We start from the raw sequence: 23,396 nt of genomic DNA, 5'->3' as shown, positions 1-23,396 counted from the left end.
TACCATATTCCTTATCAGTCACTTAGGCCATTGTATTCTTGTATTGCGTTGTTTTGTATGATACTTCATACCAACCAATATGGTACAAATACCCAAGAATTTCATTGTGTGACCAAATGAGGAATACATCCATAACATGTATATCATTTATATACACCTGAGCTAGACTTTCTAGTCTTTTCTTTCTTTCTGCCAAAATATCTTTTGTAGTTTCTCTTTTAGCTTTCCTCATTCTCAGAAAACACTTCACCTTCAATAACTTCTAGGTTTGTTGGTAAAATACCAATAACCTTGAGGTTCTTACTTTGAAGTTTATCATCATATGACAAGTGTTCCAAATTTCACTATTAGTAACTTTGTGATATGATGAACAATTTCACTCATAATTTTATCCATTATATCATGACGACTTTCCGAGACCATGTCTGTACATGCTAGGCTCGTAAAGTTTAACCTCAGTATTCGCATGTGCAAATCTGGCTTGCACCCGTTGTATGCACACGTAGAATCTATCACACCCGATCATCACGTGATGCTTCGAAACGACGAGTCTTAGCAACGGTGCATACTAAGGACGATAACTTCATGGATATGCGAATATTATTAGTGCCCCAATAGTTGGAGGATTGTGACGCCTGGCGTCTTCAACCTTCATATATTCCCATAAAACTTATGAGTTTATGTAGTCTCACCAAATTTATATTCTATCATCTTGCAATAAGGTCTTAGATATCACATATATCTCATACCTTGATTATTTCTGAAAACTAAATTTTCAGCTCCTTACTTTTCAAACAGATTTGAACTTCAAGTTTCACGGAGACAAGATAACTTTAGGTACTAATTGAAACCATAGCTCTTTGAATCAACAATGTGAGGTTTACTAAAAGTTTGCAATAGGACTTATTAATTCTTGATTCTTTAACAATACGGTACCAATCCGTAAAGTTTCTTGTCAGATTTTAACAGTATTTCTATCTCAATAACAAGACTAGCGCATGGTAGAAAACGGATGCCAATACTACAAAATTAATTCAAAATACTACTCAGACTATGTTTATGATAATTAGTTCATGTTTTAATCTAATTACTAATGAACTCCCACTTAATACAACATCCCTCATAGTTGTTAAGTGGTACACGATCCAAATCCACTACATCAAAACCGATCATCACGTGAGATGATGTAGCTTCAATGGTGAACATCAACATGTTGATCATATCATCCATATGACTCGTGTTCAACCTTTCGGTTTCCGTTGTCCCGAGGCCATGTCTGTACATGCTAGGCTCGTCAAGCAAACCCAAGTATTCCGCGTGTGCAACATGGCTTACACCCGTTGTATATGAACGTTGAATCTATCACATCCGATCATCACGAGATGCTTTGAAACGATTTAACTTTGGCAACGGTGCATACGAGGGGAGAACACTTTATTATCTTGATATTAATGTGAGGGATCATCTTATAATGCTACCGTCGCGATCTAAGCAAAATAAGATGCATAAAGGATTAACATCACATGCAATTCATATGTGATATGATATGGCCCTTTAGTCTTTGCGCCTTCGATCTTCATCTCCAAAGCACGGACATGATCTCCATCATCAACGGGCATGATCTCCATCATCGTCGGCGTAGCGTCAAGGTTCATGACGCCGTCTTCATGGTTGTTCACCTCATGTAGCAACTATTACAACTACTTTGAAATACTACTCAACATGAAAAATAAAGACAACCATAAGGCTCCTGCCGGTTGCCACAATACAATAATGATCATCTCATACATATTCATCATCACATTATAGCCATATCACATCACCAAACCCTGCAAAAACAAGTTAGACGTTCTCTAATTTGGTTTGCATATTTTACGTGGTTTAGGGTTTTCGAGAGAGATCTAATCTACCTACGAACATGAACCACAACGGTGATACTAATGTTGTCAATAGAAGAGTAAATTGAATCTTCACTATAGTAGGAGAGACAGACACCCGCAAAGCCTCTTATGCAATACAAGTTGCATGTCGAACGAGGAACAAGTCTCATGAACGCGGTCATGTAAAGTTAGTCCGAGCCGCTTCATCCCACTATGCCACAAAGATGCAAAGTACTCAAACTAAAGATAACAAGAGCATCAACGCCCACAAACCATTGTGTTCTACTCGTGCAACCATCTATGCATAGACACGGCTCTGATACCACTGTAGGATAACGTTGCATAGAAAACAAAAAAATTTCCTACTGCGAACACGCAATCCAAGCCAAGATGCAATCTAGAAGACGGTAGCAACGAGGGGGTATCGAGTCTCACCCTTGAAGAGATTCCAAAGCCTACAAGATGAGGCTCTTGTTGCTGCGGTAGACGTTCACTTGCCGCTTGCAAAAGCGCGTAGAAGATCTTGATCACGATCGCTTCCGGCGCCACGAACGGGCAGCACCTCCGTACTCGGTCACACGTTCGGTTGTTGATGAAGACGACGTCCACCTCCCCGTTCCAGCGGGCAGCGGAAGTAGTAGCTCCTCTTGAATTCGACAGCACGACGGCGTGGTGTCGATGGTGGTGGAGAAATCCGGCGGAGCTTCGCTTAAGCGTGCGGGATGTGGTGGAGGAGAGAGACCGCTAGGGTTTGGGGAGAGAGGGGGGTTGGGCGCCGGCCCTCTAAGGGGTGCGGCCAAGGCTGAGCCAAAGAGTGGCTGCCCCCCTCCCTCTCCTCCTCATTATATAGGTGGAAGCACCAAGAGTTCTAGTCCAAGTCTTCGAATAAGACCCCAACACTAAAACCTCCCATATGTGGGAAAACCTACCCAAGGTGGGAATCCCACTTGGGGTGGGATTCCCCCCTTCCATGAGGGGGGTTGGCCGGCCACCCTAGGGGAGTCCACCATGGACTCCTCCCCTTTAGGGTTGGCTGGTCATGCAAGGTGGAGTCCCTCCGGGACTCTACTTTCCATGGTGATTTCTTCCGGACTTTTCTAGAACCTTCTAGAACCTGCCATAAATGCACCGGATCATTTCCAAACTTGGAATATGACTTCCTATATATGAATCTTATTCTCCGGACCATTCCGGAACTCCTCGTGATGTCCGGGATCTCATCCGGGACTCCGAACAAATATTCGAACTCCATTCCATATTCAAGTTCTACCATTTCAACATCCAACTTTAAGTGTGTCACCCTACGGTTCGTGAACTATGTGGACATGGTTGAGTACTCACTCCGACCAATAACCAATAGCGGGATCTGGAGATCCATAATGGCTCCCACATATTCAATGATGACTTTAGTGATCGAATGAACCATTCACATACGATACCAATTCCCTTTGTCACGCGATATTTTACTTGTCCGAGGTTTGATCTTCGGTATCACTCTATACCTTGTTCAACCTCATCTCCAGACAAGTACTCTTTACTCGTACCGTGGTATGTGGTCTCTTATGAACTCATTCATATGCTTGCAAGACATTAGACGACATTCCACCGAGAGGGCCCAGAGTATATCTATCCGTCATCGGGATGGACAAATCCCACTGTTGATCCGTATGCCTCAACTCATACTTTCCGGATACTTAATCCCACCTTTATAGCCACCCATTTACGCAGTGGTGTTTGGTGTAATCAAAGTACCTTTCCGGTATAAGTGATTTACATGATCTCATGGTCATAAGGACTAGGTAACTATGTATCGAAAGCTTATAGCAAATAACTTAATGACGAGATCTTATGCTACGCTTAAATGGGTGTGTCCATTACATCATTCATATAATGATATAACCTTGTTATTAATAACATCCAATGTTCATCCATTAATCAACAAGCTAGTTTAAGAGGCATACTAGGGACTTCTTGTTTGTCTACATATCACACATGTACTAATGTTTCGGTTAATACAATTATAGCATGATATATAAACATTTATCATAAACATAAAGATATAAATAATAACCACTTTATTATTGCCTCTAGGGCATATCTCCTTCAAGATACATTTCATTCTAATCATAAGTAATAGCAATACTAGTGGTGGAACCTACACTCCATGAGTGTTGTGGGTATACTTCATGGGTGTACCATCGACAGTTCCTAGATCCGGCAAGCCCGGGTGGCCCATAGATGGTGATGTGGCATGTGGCCCATCGGGTGGCCCAGTTGCTGTTGATCGTGAATGATGAAGTCCAGCCCAGGATCAGGGAGCCGGATCCCAAACGACCTACGAAGGAGGCTGGATCCGTGGAGGCCCATGAGAAACCCGGATCCAGTACGACATAGATGGAAGGCGGATCCTTGACGTACACGGCAAGACATTGTACCGTAGTTAGGCAACCTGTAATCCGGCTAGGACTCTCCATGTAACCCTAGATTCTTGCGCCTTTATAAGCCGGATCATGGGAGCCCTAGAGGCACAACTACAACTCATTGTAACAACGCGAAAGCACCCAGATAATTCCAGACAAGCAGCAGTAGGCCCTGTCTTCCAGCAGGTGTTCCGAAGCTGAGTAAATCGCGTACCACCATCCCGAGTGCTCTCTGCCCTATGGCCCCTACTTCTTTTCCCCCTCGTGAGGATCCCTCCTCCGAGGTACCGTCGAGTAGGCAACTACAATGAGAACCCCTCAACCATACCACAAACACACTCCCAACACTCTCTAGCTCTTTGCTACATTAGTTTATTTCTCTGTTCTATTTACTTTAGCTATCAACACAAACAAATTTTATATACTTTATCTTGGAATTAGAATAACTTACAAGTACCCCCTACATAATAGTAACAATGGGCATTAAGACCCTAACTAGTAGCAACTCGTGGTTCGATACTCTTATTTCGAAACTAGCCACAATCGATATGTGTTCTTGAAGTTATCAACGACGACATAAAGGTGCAGTGCACGGATCAACGCGCCATGATCCTAGCGAAGAGGAGAGATCCACCGGCGCCCCAACCCAGCAGCACTTCACCACCGGCAACATCGACACCACCAGCGACCTCTATACCACCGTCGTCCTCCGCTACACCAGTGACCTCAAAACCGGCAACACCGGACGAGGTTCCTTCTACGCCGGCGGATGATCTCGCCCTTTGATTTCCGCAAGAATGTAATGCTGGTCGACGTGCGCTCTTTTTTGGGTCGCTAGAGATTGATTTGCGACGACGTGATTGACATAGGCATCCCTAGTGGGCCTGCCAAATATGGTACCCGGGGTTTACTGAAGGCCCACGTGTCGAAGAATATGAAGCCTGGAAGCCCAATTAGTGTTAAGGAAGATAGAATTGTATTAGGAATATCGACTTGTAACTATTACGGGACGGGTCAGAAACCCTCCCGGATTCTGTAACTTGTGTGCTACGAATCCCTCGGCTCCGCCTCCTATATAAGGGGGAGTCGAGGGACAAAGAAGAAATCGAATCTACTGTCAATACAACCCTAGTTTCTTAATCGTCGAGTACTTTTCGGCTGAAACCTTCGAGATCTACTTGCCCTCTACTTCCAACTAAACCCTAGTCTACAATACATAGGAATTGACAAGTTAATCCCTTGTCAATTGGCACCGTCTGTGGGAATTAGAGGCGTCAAGGAGCTGATCTCGATGGCACGTTCAGGATCGTTGACTTCGTCGGTAGCAAGCAACGCGATGGATAGAGGTAAACGGATCGAAACTGATCTAGTCGATTTTGTTCCTCACCCACCCTCCCGTTTGGCTGCATATGTGCATCTGGAGGAGTCCATGGAGATGACGTTCGGAAAGTTCCACTTTCGCGTCGAGAAGGAAGGATCGTATCGTCTCGAAATTCCAATCTCGTCGGGATTATCAGCGGTCGATCCCGATTTTTCGGGTTCAACATCGTCAATCGAGTCAGGCGACGAGGAGATTTCGCCGCCACGTTTCATCAACACTATGGCAAGCGAAAAACTCGCCAAGATCTTCAGCGGCATGTCCCTCGAGTCATATGCGGACTCCGATATAAGCGATGACTCGAGCAATATCTACAGCTTCAACTTCATCGACAAATCCACTGTTATTGGGGAGGTCTTCACCAATCTCTATGATGGTGTAACCAAGCCCGACAAAGTTCAAAATCCAAAATATCATCAGATCTATGCAATTGGAGAACCAAGTCGCCCACAGGAGGAGACATCAGAGAACTTCGATGATGCGGGAAATCCGTATGTCGATCCCGCAGATCTCACGCGAGGTTTAGGAACAAAATATATCGGACCGGGAACGAGAGAGATGGTGCAATTTCCGCAGGCAGTATGGGATCGAGTAGCAAGAGCTATTAATGGTACAGAGCCAATGACCATAACAGCGACACCTGAAGAGTTACAAGCGTATCAATATAGGCATGCACGTACCAGGCGGGAGCTCGAGAAACAAAAAATCGAGCTGGACAGGAGACAAGAAGCGGCTTCCGCGTCAAGCAGGCGAAGGGCGGATTTGAGTCGACAATCTGGCACTTCGGGAGATAGTCACAGAGAAGCTCGAAATAGAGCGAGATCTCGGCTGCAGAATATACCTGAGGCTGATAGGGAGAATTTGGTTCAAAACCTCGACATGTCTTTTATGTCAATAGACACGAGGGGGAACATTATTCCTAAAACACCGGAAGCTGGGTACATGGCGATGCAAGCTTTTATCCTCGCATCCAGGCGACCTCCCGGAGATCCAAGAGAAGCAGTGTATAACATGGCCATGGCAGGAGTTGGAGCCATGGGAACAGCATTCGTCACTACACCTCCCGAAGGATCTGCAAGGCAAAATAGTCCGTGACCTACTGCAGTAGTTCAAGATCCCCCAAGAGCGAGTGGGGCAAGAGATGCAGCGACTCAGGCAAGGGCGGATAGAGCGCGACAGGACAGAAGGGAACGTCGACATTCACCAGAAGTCGATGAAGCAGATATGTGTGGACTTCCGTGCTTTACGAGACGAGTCCGAAAAACTCGGGTCCCGTCAGGATTTAAGCTACCCGATAATTTCAAAAAAATTGATGGTTTACAAGATCCTGAGGATTGGCTAGTTGATTATCTCGAGACGGTGAAGCTGATAGGAGGAACCAGAGCAACAGCCAAGCAGAGCATCCAAGTACACTTGAGTGGAGCCACACGATCATGGATAAACAAGTTGCCTCCAGGGTCCATTGACAGTTGGGATAGTTTTGAAGACATCTTTGTGAAGAATTTCCGATCCACATGCAAAAAACCCGTGTCACTAGAAGAGTTGAGGGCTTGTAGGCAGAAGCATGATGAATCAATGAGAAAGTACATCCAGAGGTGGAACATCATTAAAAACTCGGCAGAGAACATATCTGACGAGAGAGCAATAGACGCGTTTGTGGCTGGAATTCGACGAGGAGATTTTGTCGAAGACTTGGGGAGAACCAACCCAAAGACAGTATCGGCATTAATGGAGATAGCAAACAGGTGGGCAGACGGAGAAGATGCTATTCACAATAAACAGCACGGATCGCCTGAAGAGGACCGCAGTCGAAATTTTCAAAATAGACGACGATTTCCTCGGTAGTTCTCGAGTTATGACGCTCCTGGCCAAATATCGGCTGGTTTTCGAGGAAACACTGGAGGAAGCAATAGAGATGAATATCAAAGGAGTAGCGAGCAGCGAGGCGACAATAGAGATGACTCCCGTAACAACAGACAAAATAGTGGACCAAGGTTCCAAAGACCATATATATCTCCCGAGGATATGATGAACGGACCATGTCAGATGCATTTCTATCTCAACAATAATGGGAAGAGGCAGTCAGGACATCTGCAGAAGGACTGTCGAAATTTTCAAGCAATGTTGAGGTTTGCAGGGCAAGCCAATGCTCAAGCAGCAAATAGAAATCCCCAGGGGCCCAGGAGCAAGATCAACCTTCCGCCCCCTCCCGCAATTACGGACGAAAATCGGCACCAGCTCAGAATAGAGGCAGCACCACACCCACCTCCATATATCGACACCAACGCCAACGGCGCGGTGTCGATGATTCAGAAAGCTAGGCCATCTAACAGGGCCCAGAAAGTAATCTCGCGTCAAGTATTCATGGCAGAAAAGATGCCTCCACCAACGATTGAGTACCTGAATTGGTCGGGACAGGACATTGGCTTCACAATAGCGGATCACCCGCAGCAAGTTCCTCGACCAGGGCAGTTAGCACTTATCTTACCAGCGGTGATCGCAGGATTCGACGTGTCTCAAGTATTCATAGATGGAGGCAGCAGTCTAAACCTTATGTATGCAGATACACTAAGGAAGATGAACTTATCCCTGGCAAACCTAAAACCAACCGACACGCGTTTCCATGGTATCATGCCAGACAAGCCAAGTTATCCGCTGGGGAAGATCAATCTCGACGTTCAGTTTGGAACCCGAGAAAACTACAGGGTAGAAAGGCTGGAGTTCAAAGTTGTCGATTTTCCGTCGCAATATCACGCCTTGTTGGGACGACCAGCGTATGCCAGATTTATGGCGGTACCGCACTACACATACTTGTTGTGGAGGCTACCTGGACCCGGCCAAGGGACCGATTACAGTCAAAGGAAGTTTCGCGTTAGCTGATAAATGCGACAAGGATTTTCATCGACTGTCAGATGCAAGCAGAATATATGGCGTCAAAGCTAACAACCGACTATGACGTGTTGCCAGATGCAGGAAGGCCACTCAGGGAGCCAACCTTTAACACTACCAAGGATTCTAAGGAAGTACAGATTCACCCGACAGATCCCAAGAAAACGACGTCCATTGCAACAAACATGGACCTCGCATAGGAAAGCGCGCTCGTTGAGTTCCTCCGTGAGCACTGGAAAATCTTCGCATGGTGTCCCGCTGACATGCCAGGAGTACCCAAGGAACTTGCCGAGCACCACCCAACTTGGATCCAGTAGCAAGACCAATTAAACAACCTTTGCGGCGTTTTTTGGAACCAAACCGCAAAGTCATGCTGTCAGAGATTAATCGACTCAGAGAAGCGGGTTTTATCAAAGAGTTACATACAGAGGCCACGTGGGTAGCTAACCCAGTGCTGGTCCCAAAGAAAAACACGAAAGTCCTTCGCATGTGTGTCGACTTTACGTGTCTCAATAAACACTGTCCAAAGGATCACTTTCCCCTTCCAAGGATCGATCAAATTATTGACTCCACGGCTGGATGTGAACGTCTTTCCTTCCTGGATGCATATTCTGGTTATAACCAGATCAGACTAAAAGAAGATGATGAGGTCAAAACAGCGTTCATAACACCTTATGGCGTGTTCTGCTACAAAACAATGCCTTTTGGTCTGAAAAACGCGGGAGCAACATACCAGCGGATGATGCAGAAGTGTCTTGCAACACAGATTGGCAAAAATGTACAAGTGTACATTGACGATGTCATCATAACAACAAAGAAGGGGTCAACATTGATCGAGGACTTAAAGGAAACTTTCGACAACCTTGACAAGTTCCGCCTCAAGCTGAACCCGACAAAATGCTCTTTTGGCATCCTTGCGGGAGAACTTCTCGGGTTCTTAGTTTCAGCAAGAGGAATCGAAGCTAATCTAGAGAAAATTCAAGCTATCGTAACAATGAGGAAGCCAACAAAGTTGAAAGAAATACAACAGTTGACTGGGCAAGTCGCAGCTTTAAGCAGATTCGTCGCCAGGCTAAGAGAAAAGGCGTTGCCGTTCTATGCTCTAATCAAGCAAGGAGAGAAGTTTCAATGGAACGAAGAGGAAGACAGAGCTTTCGAGGATCTCAAGCGCACAATTTCGACACCACCAATCTTGGTGGCGCCTAAGTAGAAGGAACCTCTCATGCTATACATCGTAGCCACACCTCAGGTGGTCAGTACATCACTCGTAGTCGAACGAGAGGAAGAAGGAAAACTCCATGGAGTGCAGAGGCCAGTATATTACATCAGTGAAGTTTTATCGCCCTCAAAACAGCGGTATCCGCAGTACCAGAAGCTAGCATATGGAGTGTTTAGAACCGCAAGAAAACTGCGGCACTATTTTTCGGTGCATCCGATAATAGTGGTCAATGAGGCGCCTTTATACAATATATTAAACAATCCAGAGGCTTTGGGTCGTGTCTCCCTGTGGGGAATAGAGCTTTCCCCTCGGGACATCACATACGAAAAAAGAAAAACAATAAAGTCGCAGATTTTACCAGACTTCGTCGCAGAGTGGATGGAGCTACAAAATACGGGACCTCCGGACTTATCGAGAACCTGGACTATGAATTTTGACGGGTCCAAGAGATTAGAGGGAGCTGGAGCAGGCGTGATACTAATATCACCTCAAGGCAACAAATTGAAGTATGTCTTACGGATGACATTCCCAAACGCGTCTAACAATGAGGCAGAATACGAAGCTCTTATACACGGGATGAAGATGGCGAAGGCTAGTGGCGCAACTCGACTAAAAATCTTCGGTGACTCACAGTTAGTGGCTCAGCAAGTCATGAATCAATGTGATGCAGTCAATGATAGTATGATAGCATACAAAGAAGTGTATAACGAGCTAGAAAAGCTGTTTGACGGGTGTGAGGTAAATCACATCAGCAGGCTAAGCAATGATGAAGCCGATGTTCTTGCAAACATAGGGTCGCAATGCCTCGCAATACCACCTGGAGTGTTCTGGGAAGAGATAGCCGAAAGATCAACCAAGGCGAAGAAATAGCAGAAGAAGGAAAAGGAGGAGAAGTCCTCGGGGGCTAAAGAAGTAACATCGAGAGAAGAGGAAGAACCTAAGGTAATAATGATGATACATATTCCATGGATGCAGGCATACATAGCATATATATTGAGACAGGAAGTACCCGACGATCCAGTTAAAGCAAGGCGAATTATTAGGCGTTCCAAGGCCTTTACTGTGGTCAAAGGAGAGCTATACAAAAGAAGTATTTTGGGAGTATTACAAAGATGTGTCACACCTGAGGAGGGAAGGCTCATTCTGAAGGATGTACACGAAGAAGTATGTGGTCATCACGCAAGCAGCCGAGCTATAGCAGCCAAGGTTTTCAGAGCAGGATTTTATTGGTTGACAGCAATCGAGGATGCAAAAGACATAGTTCGTACTTGCGACGCGTGTCAGAGATTTGCCGCAAAACCTCATTCACCGGCAGCAGAGTTGATGCCAATACCGTTGTCTTGGCCTTTTGCTCAGTGGGGTCTTGATATGGTGGGAAAATTACACAAAGCCTCGCCAGGAGGATACGAGTACATGCTCGTCGCGGTCGACAAATTCACAAAGTGGATAGAAGCAAAGCCGATAAATTCACCAGATGGAGCGTCCGCAATCAAGTTCGTAAAAAGTATCATCTTCCGGTTTGGAGTACCTCACAGCATCGTCACGGACAATGGTAGTAATTTCACATCCAAGGAATTCAAGGCATATTGTGCAGAGGTAGGCATCAAACTATACTTTGCATCAGTTGCGCACCCGCAGACCAATGGTCAAGTCGAGAAAGCCAATGGTATCATCTGCAATGGTATCAAGAAGCGCCTGTTAGCACCATTGGAAAAAGCTCGACATACCTGGCCAGAGGAGCTGCCAGTGTGTTATGGAGATTCGAACAACACCAAATACAGCGACACAAGAAACTCCATTTTTCCTGGTTCATGGAGCTGAGGCAGTGCTGCCGATAGAAATAGAACATGATTCTCCAAGAGTAACGGAATATGACGAAGAAGCTTCAAGAAAAGCATTGGAGGATGATGTCGATGCACTCGATGAAGCTCGGGACGAAGTGTTATCACGAGTCACTAAGTACCAGCAAGACCTGAAAAACTACCACAATCGACGTTTGCGCCCAAGATCCTTTCAGGTAGGCGACTTAGTTCTTCGGCTCACACAAAAAAGCCATGAAAAACTCGAGTCGCCGTGGCTTGGACCTTACATCGTCACAGAAGTAATCAAAAGAGGAGCATACAGGATAACGGACAAGAAGACAGGGGTTGCTGAGCCAAATCCTTGGAACGTGGCGCAACTCAGGCGTTTTTACGCCTAGAGTTAAAATATAGCCGTCCTTGTAAACATACAATGTACTGAAACTCCCGCGAGTTTTCAGACGCACTCTTTTCCTTTCAGGGCGCCGAGTGGGACTGAAAGGTTTTTAATGAGGCGGGCTCGCGGTGCTGCAATATAGTAAAAGATATTGGTGATATACCTCCTTTTCGTCGACAGGCTCGGGGGCTCATAACCCGCGGCAACATATATATGAACTCCCACAAAATAGTAATTGACCGTGGCATAAAAATAGCTCGAGCACCGGCCAACGAAAGGCTCGGGGGCTTTGCAATATAAGATTATATTTACAATATATATAACCTCATCATCAAGAAAAAATTCGACAAGGAGAAATAAACTTTTAGTCGCCACCTAGTATATCATCTATATTTACCCGTTCGTTGTTTGCAGCACCAGTTCTATGTTCAGCATAGCTACCTTTCACGAAAAATTCAGCGTCCATCCAAAGCAGTTCGTCCATCATCTCTTCTGCTATTGGGGTCACAGCGTCGTTGATTTTATCGATGTTCCTCTTCCTCTTCGACTGCTTAGCCAGACACTTGGTGACAATTGGAGTCATGTCTAACTTCGGGTAGCAGATTTGTATCATAATCATGGCAAACTTTGCTCGAGCGGATAGTTGGGCTCGCACAAATTCATGGATTCGAGGGGCATCTCGGAACTTATCCATCAAAGCAGGAAGAGTTTTTGGTGTCTTGTTGCGCGGAAACATGGTACTATAAACTAAGGACAATGTCCTTGTGCAGAAGTCGAGAAAATCGCGGACCTGACCTGCGCGATCTTGAAATCTGACGATTTGGCGGGTACGTGATACGTCTCCGACGTATCGATAATTTCTTATGTTCCATGCCACATTATTGATGATATCTACATGTTTTATGCATACTTTATGTCATATTTATGCATTTTTTGGAACTAACCTATTAACGAGATGCCGAAGAGCCGATTCTTTGTTTCTGCTGTTTCTGGTTTCAGAAATCCTAGTAAGGAAATATTCTCGGAATTGGACGAAATCAACGCCCAGGGGCCTATTTTCACACGAAGCTTCCAGAAGACCGGAGAGCTAACGAAGTGGGGCCACGAGGTGGCCAGATGATAGGGCGGCGCGGCCCAAGCCCTGGCCGCGCCACCCTATGGTGTGGGCCCCTCGTGACGCCCCTTGACCTGCCCTTCCGCCTACAAATAGTCTTCGTCGCGAAACCCCCAGTACCGAGAGCCACGATACGGAAAACCTTCCAGAGACGCCGCCGCCGCCAATCCCATCTCGGGGGATTCAGGAGATCGCCTCCGGCACCCTACCGGAGAGGGGATTCACCTCCCGGAGGACTCTACACCGCCATGGTCGCCTCCGGAGTGATGAGTGAGTAGTTCACCCCTGGACTATGGGTCCATAGCAGTAGCTAGATGGTTGTCTTCTCCTCATTATGCTTCATTGTCGGATCTTGTGAGCTGCCGAACATGATCAAGATCATCTATCTGTAATGCTATATGTTGTGTTTGTTGGGATCCGATGAATAGATAATACTATGTTATGTTGATTATCAATTTATATCTATGTGTTGTTTATGATCTTGCATGCTCTCCGTTATTAGTAGAGGCTCTGGCCAAGTTGATGCTAGTAACTCCAAGAGGGACTATTTATGCTCGATAGTGGGTTCATGTCTCCGTGAATCTGGGGGAGTGTGAGAAACCTCTAAGATTATGGATGTGATGTTGTCACTAGGGATAAAACATTGATGCTATGTCCGAGGATGTAGTTATTGATTACATTACGCACCATACTTAATGCAATTGTCTGTTGTTAGCAACTTAATACTGGAAGGGGTTCAGATGATAACCTGAAGGTGGACTTTTTAGGCATAGATGCATGCTGGATAGCGGTCTATGTACTTTGTCGTAATGCCCAATTAAATCTCACAATACTCATCATATCATGTATGTGCATGGTTATGCCCTCTCTATTTGTCAATTGCCCAACTGTAATTTGTTCACCCAACATGCTATTTATCTTATGGAGAGACACCTCTAGTGAACTGTGGACCCCGGTCCTATTCTTTACATCTGAAATACAATCTACTGCAATTGTTCTACAGTTCTCTGCAAACAATCATCATCCACACTATACATCTAATCCTTTGTTACAGCAAGCCGGTGAGATTGACAACCTCACTGTTTCGTTGGGGCAAAGTACTTTGGTTGTGTTGTGCAGGTTCCACGTTGGCGCCGAAATCCCTGGTGTTCCACCGCACTACATCTCACCGCCATCAACCTTCAACGTGCTTCTTGGCTCCTACTGGTTCGATAAACCTTGGTTTCATACTGAGGGAAAACTTGCCGCTGTACGCATCACACCTTCCTCTTGGGGTTCCCAACGGTCGCGTGTTGTACGCGTATCAAGACTGTTTTCTGGCGCCGTTGCCGGGGAGATCAAGACACGCTGCAAGGGGAGTCTCCACATCCCAATCTCTTTACTTTGTTTTTGTCTTGCTTTATTTTATTTACTACTTTGTTTGCTGCACTAAATTAAAATACAAAAAAATTAGTTGCTAGTTTTACTTTATTTACTATCTTGTTTGCTATATCAAAAACACAAAAAAATTAGTTACTTGCATTTACTTTATCTAGTTTGCTTTATTTACTGTTGCTAAAATGGGTACTCCTAAAAATACTAAGTTGTGTGACTTCACAACCACAAATAATAATGATTTATTATGCACACCTATTGCTCCACCTGCTACTACAACGGAATTCTTTGAAATTAAACCTGCTTTACTAAATCTTGTTATGCGAGAGCAATTTTCTGGTGTTAGTTCTAATGATGCTGCTGCCCATCTTAATAATTTTGTTGAATTATGTGAAATGCAAAAGTATAAAGATGTAGATGGTGATATTATAAAATTAAAATTGTTCCCTTTCTCACTAAGAGGAAGAGCTAAAGATTGGTTGATATCTCAGCCTAAGAATAGTATTGATTCATGGACTAAATGCAAGGATGCTTTTATTGGTAGATATTATCCCCCTGCTAAAATTATATCTTTGAGGAGTAGCATAATGAATTTTAAACAATTGGATAATGAGCATGTTGCACAAGCATGGGAGAGAATGAAATCTTTGGTTAAAAATTGCCCAACCCATGGACTGACTACTTGGATGATCATCCAAACCTTTTATGCAGGACTGAATTTCTCTTCGCGGAACTTATTGGATTCAGCTGCTGGAGGTATCTTTATGTCCATCACTCTTGGTGAAGCAACAAAGCTTCTTGATAATATGATGATTAATTACTCTGAATGGCACACGGAAAGAGCTCCACAAGGTAAGAAGGTAAATTCTGTCGAAGAAACCTCTTCCTTAAGTGATAAGATTGATGCTATTATGTCTATGCTTGTGAATGGTAGGACAAATATTGATCCTAATAATGTTCCGTTAGCTTCATTGGTTGCTCAAAAAGAATATGTTGATGTGAATTTCGTTAAGAATAACAATTACGATAACTCTATGCCATATTCTGCTAATGGTAACTCTTATGGTAGATATGTTTCACCTAGTGAAGAAAAGATATTAGAAATTGAAAGATCCACTAAGAGCTTTATGCAATCCCAATATGAGCAAAATAAATTGTTTACTAAAACTATGAATGAACAATCTACCTTGTTGAAGAATATAGGAAATCAACTTGAAAATTTGAATATGGAGATCTCTGGGTTGCAAACTAAACTTGCAAATGCTGAAAACCGAATCTCATACATGTTTGCGTCACAATCTTCTTTAATTAATAAAATGGCTGCTAAACCTGAGGATATTGATGATAAAATTGTTACTACAGCAAATGCCATCCAAGTTAGAATTAATGAGAATATAAGATTGATGGCCGAATTGCGTGCTAGGTGGGAAAGAGAAGAAAATGAAAAAGAAGATAATATAGCTAAAGTTTGGACTATTACCACCACTAGTAATACTAATGCTACACATGTTGCTGCACCTCCTACTAATAATGGTAAAAGAATTGGTGTTAGCAATGTTTCTACTTCAAATGCAAAGCGCGAAAAACTGCCTGAAACTGTTAAAACTGCTGAAACTGCTTGTGATAAAGCTGCTGAAATTTTTTCTAATATTGGGGATGATGATCCCATTGCTTTAGATTATAATGGTTTAAATTTTGATGATTGCCACATCTCTGAAGTTATAAAGTTCTTACAAAAACTTGCTAAGAGTCCTAATGCTAGTGCTATAAATTTGGCTTTCACGAAACATATTACAAATGCTCTCATAAAAGCTAGAGAAGAGAAATTAGAACGCGAAGCTTCTATTCCTAGGAAGCTAGAGGATGGTTGGGAGCCCATCATTAAGATGAAGGTCAATGACTTTGATTGTAATGCTTTATGTGATCTTGGTGCAAGTATTTCCGTTATGCCTAAGAAAATCTATAATATGCTTGACTTGCCACCATTGAAAAATTGTTATTTGGATGTTAATCTTGCTGATCATTCTATAAAGAAACCTTTGGGGAAAGTTGATAATGTTCGAATTACCGTTAACAATAACCTTGTCCCCGTTGATTTTGTTGTCTTGGATATTGAATGCAATGCATCTTGTCCCATTATATTGGGAAGACCTTTTCTTCGAACTGTTGGTGCTATCATTGATATGAAGGAAGGTAATATTAAATATCAATTTCCTCTCAAGAAAGGTATGGAACACTTCCCTAGAAAGAGAATGAAGTTACCTTTTGATTCTATTATTAGAACAAATTATGATGTTGACACTTCGTCTCTTGATAATACTTGATATACACTTTCTGCGCCTAGCTGAAAGGCGTTAAAGAAAAGCGCTTATGGGAGACAACCCATGTTTTTACTACAGTACCTTTATTTTTATTTTGAGTCCTGGAATTGTTTACTACTGTAGCAACCTCTCCTTATCTTAGTTTTGTGCTTTGTTGTGCCAAGTAAAGTCGTTGATAGTAAGGTTCATACTAGATTTGGATTACTGCGCATAAATAGATTTCTTTTCTGTCACGAATCTGGGCCAAATTCTCTGTAGGTAACTCAGAAAATTATGCCAATTTACGTGAGTGATTCTCAGATATGTACGCAACTTTCATTAAATTTGAGCATTTTCATTTGAGCAAGTCTGGTGCCTCAATAAAATTCGTCTTTACGAACTGTTCTGTTTTGACATATTCTGCCTTTTATTTCGCATTGCCTGTTTTGCTATGCTTGATGGATTTTTCGATTCCATTGACTTTCAGTAGCTTTGTGCAATGTCCAGAAGTGTTAAGAATGATTATGTCACCTCTGAACATGTATATTTTGATTGTGCACTAACTCTCTAATGAGTTGTTTTGAGTTTGGTGTGGAGGAAGTTTTCAAGGATCAAGAGAGGGAGATGATACAACATGATCAAGGAGAGTGAAAGCTCTAAGCTTGGGGATGCCCCGGTGGTTCACCCCTGCATATATCAAGAAGACTCAAGCGTCTAAGCTTGGGGATGCCCAAGGCATCCCCTTCTTCATCGACAACATTATCAGGTTCCTCCCCTGAAACTATATTTTTATTCCATCACATCTTATGTGCTTTGCTTGGAGCGTCGGTTTGTTTTTGTTTTTGTTTTGTTTGAATAAAATGGATCCTAGCATTCATTGTGTGGGAGAGAGACACGCTCCGCTGTTGCATATGGACAAATAAGTCCTTAGGCTGTACTCATAATATTCATGGCGAAGTTTCTTCTTCGTTAAATTGTTATATGGTTGGAATTGGAAAATGATACATGTAGTAATTTGCTATAATGTCTTGGGTAATGTGATACTTGGCAATTGTTGTGCTCATGTTTAAGCTCTTGCATCATATACTTTGCACCCATTAATGAAGAAATACATAGAGCATGCTAAAATTTGGTTTGCATATTTGGTCTCTCTAAAAGTCTAGATAATTTCTAGTATTGAGTTTGAACAACAAGGAAGACGGTGTAGAGTCTTATAATGTTTACAATATGTCTTTTATGTGAGTTTTGCTGCACCGCTTCATCCTTGTGTTTGTTTCAAATAAGCCTTGCTAGCCTAAACCTTGTATCGAGAGGGAATACTTCTCATGCATCCAAAATCCTTGAGCCAACCACTATGCCATTTGTGTCCACCATACCTACCTACTACATGGTATTTCTCCGCCATTCCAAAGTAAATTGCTTGAGTGCTACCTTTAAAATTTCTATCCTCTACCTTTACAATATATAGCTCATGGGACAAATAGCCTAAAAACTATTGTGGTATTGAATATGTACTTATGCACTTTATCTCTTATTAAGTTGCTTGTTGTGCGATAACCATGTTCCTGGGGACGCCATCAACTACTCTTTGTTGAATATCATGTGAGTTGCTATGCATGTTCGTCTTGTCTGAAGTAAGGGAGATTTACCACTAAAATGGTTAGAGCATTGCATAATGTTAGAGAAGAACATTGGGCCGCTAACTAAAGCCATGATCCATGGTGGAAGTTTCAGTTTTGGACAAATATCCTCAATCTCATATGAGAAAATTAATTGTTGCTGCATGCTTATGCATAAAAGAGGAGTCCATTATCTGTTGTCTATGTTGTCCCGGTATGGATGTCTAAGTTGAGAATAATCAATAGCGAGAAATCCGATGCGAGCTTTCTCCTTAGACCTTTGTACAGGCGGCATAGAGGTACCCCTTTGTGACACTTGGTTAAAACATGTGCATTGCGATGATAATCCAGGTAATCCGAGCTAATTAGGACAAGGTGCGGGCACTATTAGTATACTATGCATGAGGCTTGCAACTTGTAAGATATAATTTACATAACACATATGCTTTATTACTGCCGTTGACAAAATTGTTTCTTGTTTTCAAAATCAAAGCTCTAGCACAAATATAGCAATAGATGCTTTCCTTTTTGAAGGACCTTTCTTTTACTTTTATTGTTGAGTCAGTTCACCTATCTCTCTCCACCTCAAGAAGCAAACACTTGTGTGAACTGTGCATTGATTCCTACATACTTGCATATTGCACTTGTTATATTACTTTACATTGACAATATCCATGAGATATACATGTTATAAGTTGAAAGCAACCGCTAAATCTTCATCTTCTTTTGTGTTGCTTCAATGCCTCTACTATGAATTATTGCTTTATGAGTTAACTTTTATGCAAGACTTATCGATGCTTGTCTTGAAGTACTATTCATGAAAAGTCTTTGCTATATGATTCAGTTGTTTACTCATGTCATTTACATTGTTTTGATCGCTGCATTCACTACATATGCTTACAATAGTATGATCAAAGTTATGATGGCATGTCACTCCAGAAATTATCTTTGTTATCGTTTACCTGCTCGGGACGAGCAGAAACTAAGCTTGGGGATGCTGATACGTCTCCGACGTATCGATAATTTCTTATGTTCCATGCCACATTATTGATGATATCTACATGTTTTATGCATACTTTATGTCATATTTATGCATTTTTTGGAACTAACCTATTAACGAGATGCCGAAGAGCCAGTTGTTGTTTTCTGCTGTTTCTGGTTTCAGAAATCCTAGTAAGGAAATATTCTCGGAATTGGACGAAATCAACGCCCAGGGGCCTATTTTCACACGAAGCTTCCAGAAGACCGGAGAGCTAACGAAGTGGGGCCACGAGGCGGCCAGATGATAGGGCGGCGCGGCCCAAGCCCTGGCCGCGCCACCCTATGGTGTGAGCCCCTCGTGACGCCCCTTGACCTGCCCTTCCGCCTACAAATAGCCTTCGTCGCGAAACCCCCAGTACCGAGAGCCACGATACGGAAAACCTTCCAGAGACGCCGCCGCCGCCAATCCCATCTCGGGGGATTCAGGAGATCGCCTCCGGCACCCTGCCGGAGAGGGGATTCACCTCCCGGAGGACTCTACACCGCCATGGTCGCCTCCGGAGTGATGAGTGAGTAGTTCACCCCTGGACTATGGGTCCATAGCAGTAGCTAGATGGTTGTCTTCTCCTCATTATGCTTCATTGTCGGATCTTGTGAGCTGCCGAACATGATCAAGATCATCTATCTGTAATGCTATATGTTGTGTTTGTTGGGATCCGATGAATAGATAATACTATGTTATGTTGATTATCAATTTATATCTATGTGTTGTTTATGATCTTGCATGCTCTCCGTTATTAGTAGAGGCTCTGGCCAAGTTGATGCTAGTAACTCCAAGATGGAGTATTTATGCTCGATAGTGGGTTCATGTCTCCGTGAATCTGGGGGAGTGAGAGAAACCTCTAAGATTACGGATGTGTTGTTGCCACTAGGGATAAAACATTGATGCTATGTCCGAGGATGTAGTTATTGATTACATTACGCACCATACTTAATGCAATTGTCTGTTGTTAGCAACTTAATACTGGAAGGGGTTCGGATGATAACCTGAAGGTGGACTTTTTAGGCATAGATGCATGCTGGATAGCGGTCTATGTACTTTGTCGTAATGCCCAATTAAATCTCACAATACTCATCATATCATGTATGTGCATGGTCATGCCCTCTCTATTTGTCAATTGCCCAACTGTAATTTGTTCACCCAACATGCTATTTATCTTATGGGAGAGACACCTCTAGTGAACTGTGGACCCCGGTCCTATTCTTTACATCTGAAATACAATCTACTGCAATTGTTCTACTGTTCTCTGCAAACAATCATCATCCACACTATACATCTAATCTTTTGTTACAGCAAGCCGGTGAGATTGACAACCTCACTGTTTCGTTGGGGCAAAGTACTTTGGTTGTGTTGTGCAGGTTCCACGTTGGCGCCGGAATCCCTGGTGTTGCGTCGCACTACATCTCGCCGCCATCAACCTTCAACGTGCTTCTTGGCTCCTACTGGTTCGATAAACCTTGGTTTCATACTGAGGGAAAACTTGCCGCTGTACGCGTCACACCTTCCTCTTGGGGTTCCCAATGGTCGCGTGATGTACGTGTATCAGTACGTTCAGGTGTAACCCAAAAATTAGAACCATGCTCCAGCGCAAGCTTGAGCAGCATATTGGACCGAGCCTCAACACGCTGATCTTCGGCAGTAGTGTCCAAAAAGAATCTGTTTCAGCGGAAGCATCAGCGAGGAAGAAAAAACAAGAAGAATAAGATAAAGTATGACCAAGTTTACGAAGCGTACCCATCATATCCAAGCTGGAGTCGTTCATCATTTGAAGCATATAATTTTCTCGGGAAGCAGCCTCGGCAGCATCAGCAACAGCGGTTTCCTTCAACGCTAGAGCCTCGTGAGCTTGTTAAAGAGCAAGTTTTTCCCTTTCAGAAGATCTTCGAGACCGTTCCATCATCACGAGAGCCTGCTTTTTCATCAATTGCAGTTGTTGTCGGAGCTCGTCCAAATCTTCATTTTGTGCAGCATTCGAAGAACCTCCAATAAACTCGATAGCGGGGGACCTTTTAGAGCAAGACGCAGTGGGCAAAGCATCCGAGGAAGGAGGCACCACGGTATAGTTGTCAAAAATCAACTGGAGAGAAATATTTCGATATCAATAACTCGGCAACATAGCTTTTCATTGATAAGGTCAGATATTTACATGACTATTACAAAGGAGGGTTCCTAGTGAACTAATAGGGTAGTTGTCGCCAAAGCTACTATGGTGGCAACATCAAGAGAGAAACAAAACAAAAGAAGAGACAAGATGGTCTACTTGACCTCCAGCTTCGATGAACTAGGAGCGGGAGTTGGTTTGCATCCGAGGAAGGAGAGGATTTTTTTTTTGAGTTCGGCTTGGCAGCCTTAATCAAAGCCTGCCACCTCTTCGTCTCCATCTTCTTCGCATCTCCGACTTTCGTCCAGTCGACGCTTTGTTGGCTGTCAGCAACCAAGGCGATGGTGCCTTCAACCCCAATCTTCAAGCCTTCTTGCCGAAGACCGAGCCCAAGATCTTCTTGGGAATTGAAGCACTTGGCCAGGGCAGTAAAGGTCTCGGGTTCTTCCTTCTTCGCGAAGAAGTAGGGAAAAAGCCGTGACAGACCTGATCTAGCGTCAGCAAGGCCCTGGCATGCTTCGTCTCCATGAATTTCAAGGAGGGAGAGCACATCGAGAAGGAGAACACCCTCAGGATTCTCGAGATCAAAATCTTGATGTGTCTTCCCTAATGAAGCAAAATAAAGCTTGTCAAAAAGCGTGCCAGGAAAAACATGGTGACCCGAAGAAATAGACACGATCAGAGTACTTACTAACAAAACGTCGACTCTGTGACTCCAAGCGAGTGATAATTTCTTTGTCACGAGCAGACTGCTGAGCTAAGTTTTCACTTAAAGAACTTTCCGCGTCATGAAGTCTTTTTCGAAGATCTTCGACAGCGGTGGCATTTGACTCAGCTTTCTTGCGAGCTTTTTCGCTTTGCTCTAACTTAAGAGCAAGAGCATCAGCATGTTTGTTGGCTTCTGCAAGAGTGTCTAGCAAAACAAAGGATAGCAAGTGTCATGACAAAATAATGAAGGAGAATCTATTCAATGGAAAGCGGCAAGAAAAGAATACCTTCAAGCTTCTTAGCATGATCACGGTACCCGACGAATTGGGTACCGAGGCGGATAAATTCCTTCATCAGAGGCTGAAAGGGAAAATAGAGAAAAGAAAATCAACATAGGAAGAAAAAGCTCGGCAGCAAAAAAATAGAGACGAGTCGAAAAGTGCTAACAAAAATTTGGAACATGCACAAAAGGGGGACTTACATCATCCATCGGAGGAGTCGCAGAACTACCAGTCAAAAGATTAGGCTCTTTGACCGGTTCAATCCTAGCTCTCTCTGGCGAAGAGGCGCGGGGGCTCGCGACAGGAGTCGGATGCCTTATATCTTGTTGAGGAGGCGAGGTTTCGTCCGCATCAGGACGAGCCTCGGAAATAACTAAAGTTCGAGACGTGCTCGTTCGAGTAGTCACGACAATAGGAGGATCTTCCTCATCTTCGCCACTATAATAAGAAGCAGAAGTGTAAAGGAACAACATAGGAAAAACATCGGGTGCAAAAAAGGAAAGGGTGGCAGAAACTTAAGAGCTAATAAGGGCGTCATCATAAGGGTTGAAAGTTGTCCCCTCTTCGTCGGGAACAACTTCTTCGGCAAAAGGTTCGCCGGCTTTGGAGGTGCCAGAATCTGCGGCATCATTTCTCTTCCGCTTGTTCGTTGGAGAAACAGCAGAAGGGAGGGAATGCGTGGATTCGGAAGCTTCAGATTCAACTCATTTTTCAGAGGAAGCCGCAGATTTGTGAGAACCCGCGAATTCGCTCTCAAGGCGAGAAGTGCCCTGTTGTTCGTCAGTGACGACGGTCCATTCTTCGACTTCCCCGCCTTCAGGAAGAGGAGGAAGAGAAGACAGAACTTGGTATTTCTACAAGGGCAAGATATGTCG

This window comes from Lolium perenne, chromosome 3 (genome assembly GCF_019359855.2).
Source record: "Lolium perenne isolate Kyuss_39 chromosome 3, Kyuss_2.0, whole genome shotgun sequence".
NCBI classification, from domain to species: Eukaryota; Viridiplantae; Streptophyta; class Magnoliopsida; order Poales; family Poaceae; genus Lolium; species Lolium perenne.
Note: the sequence above shows the minus strand (reverse complement) of the source record.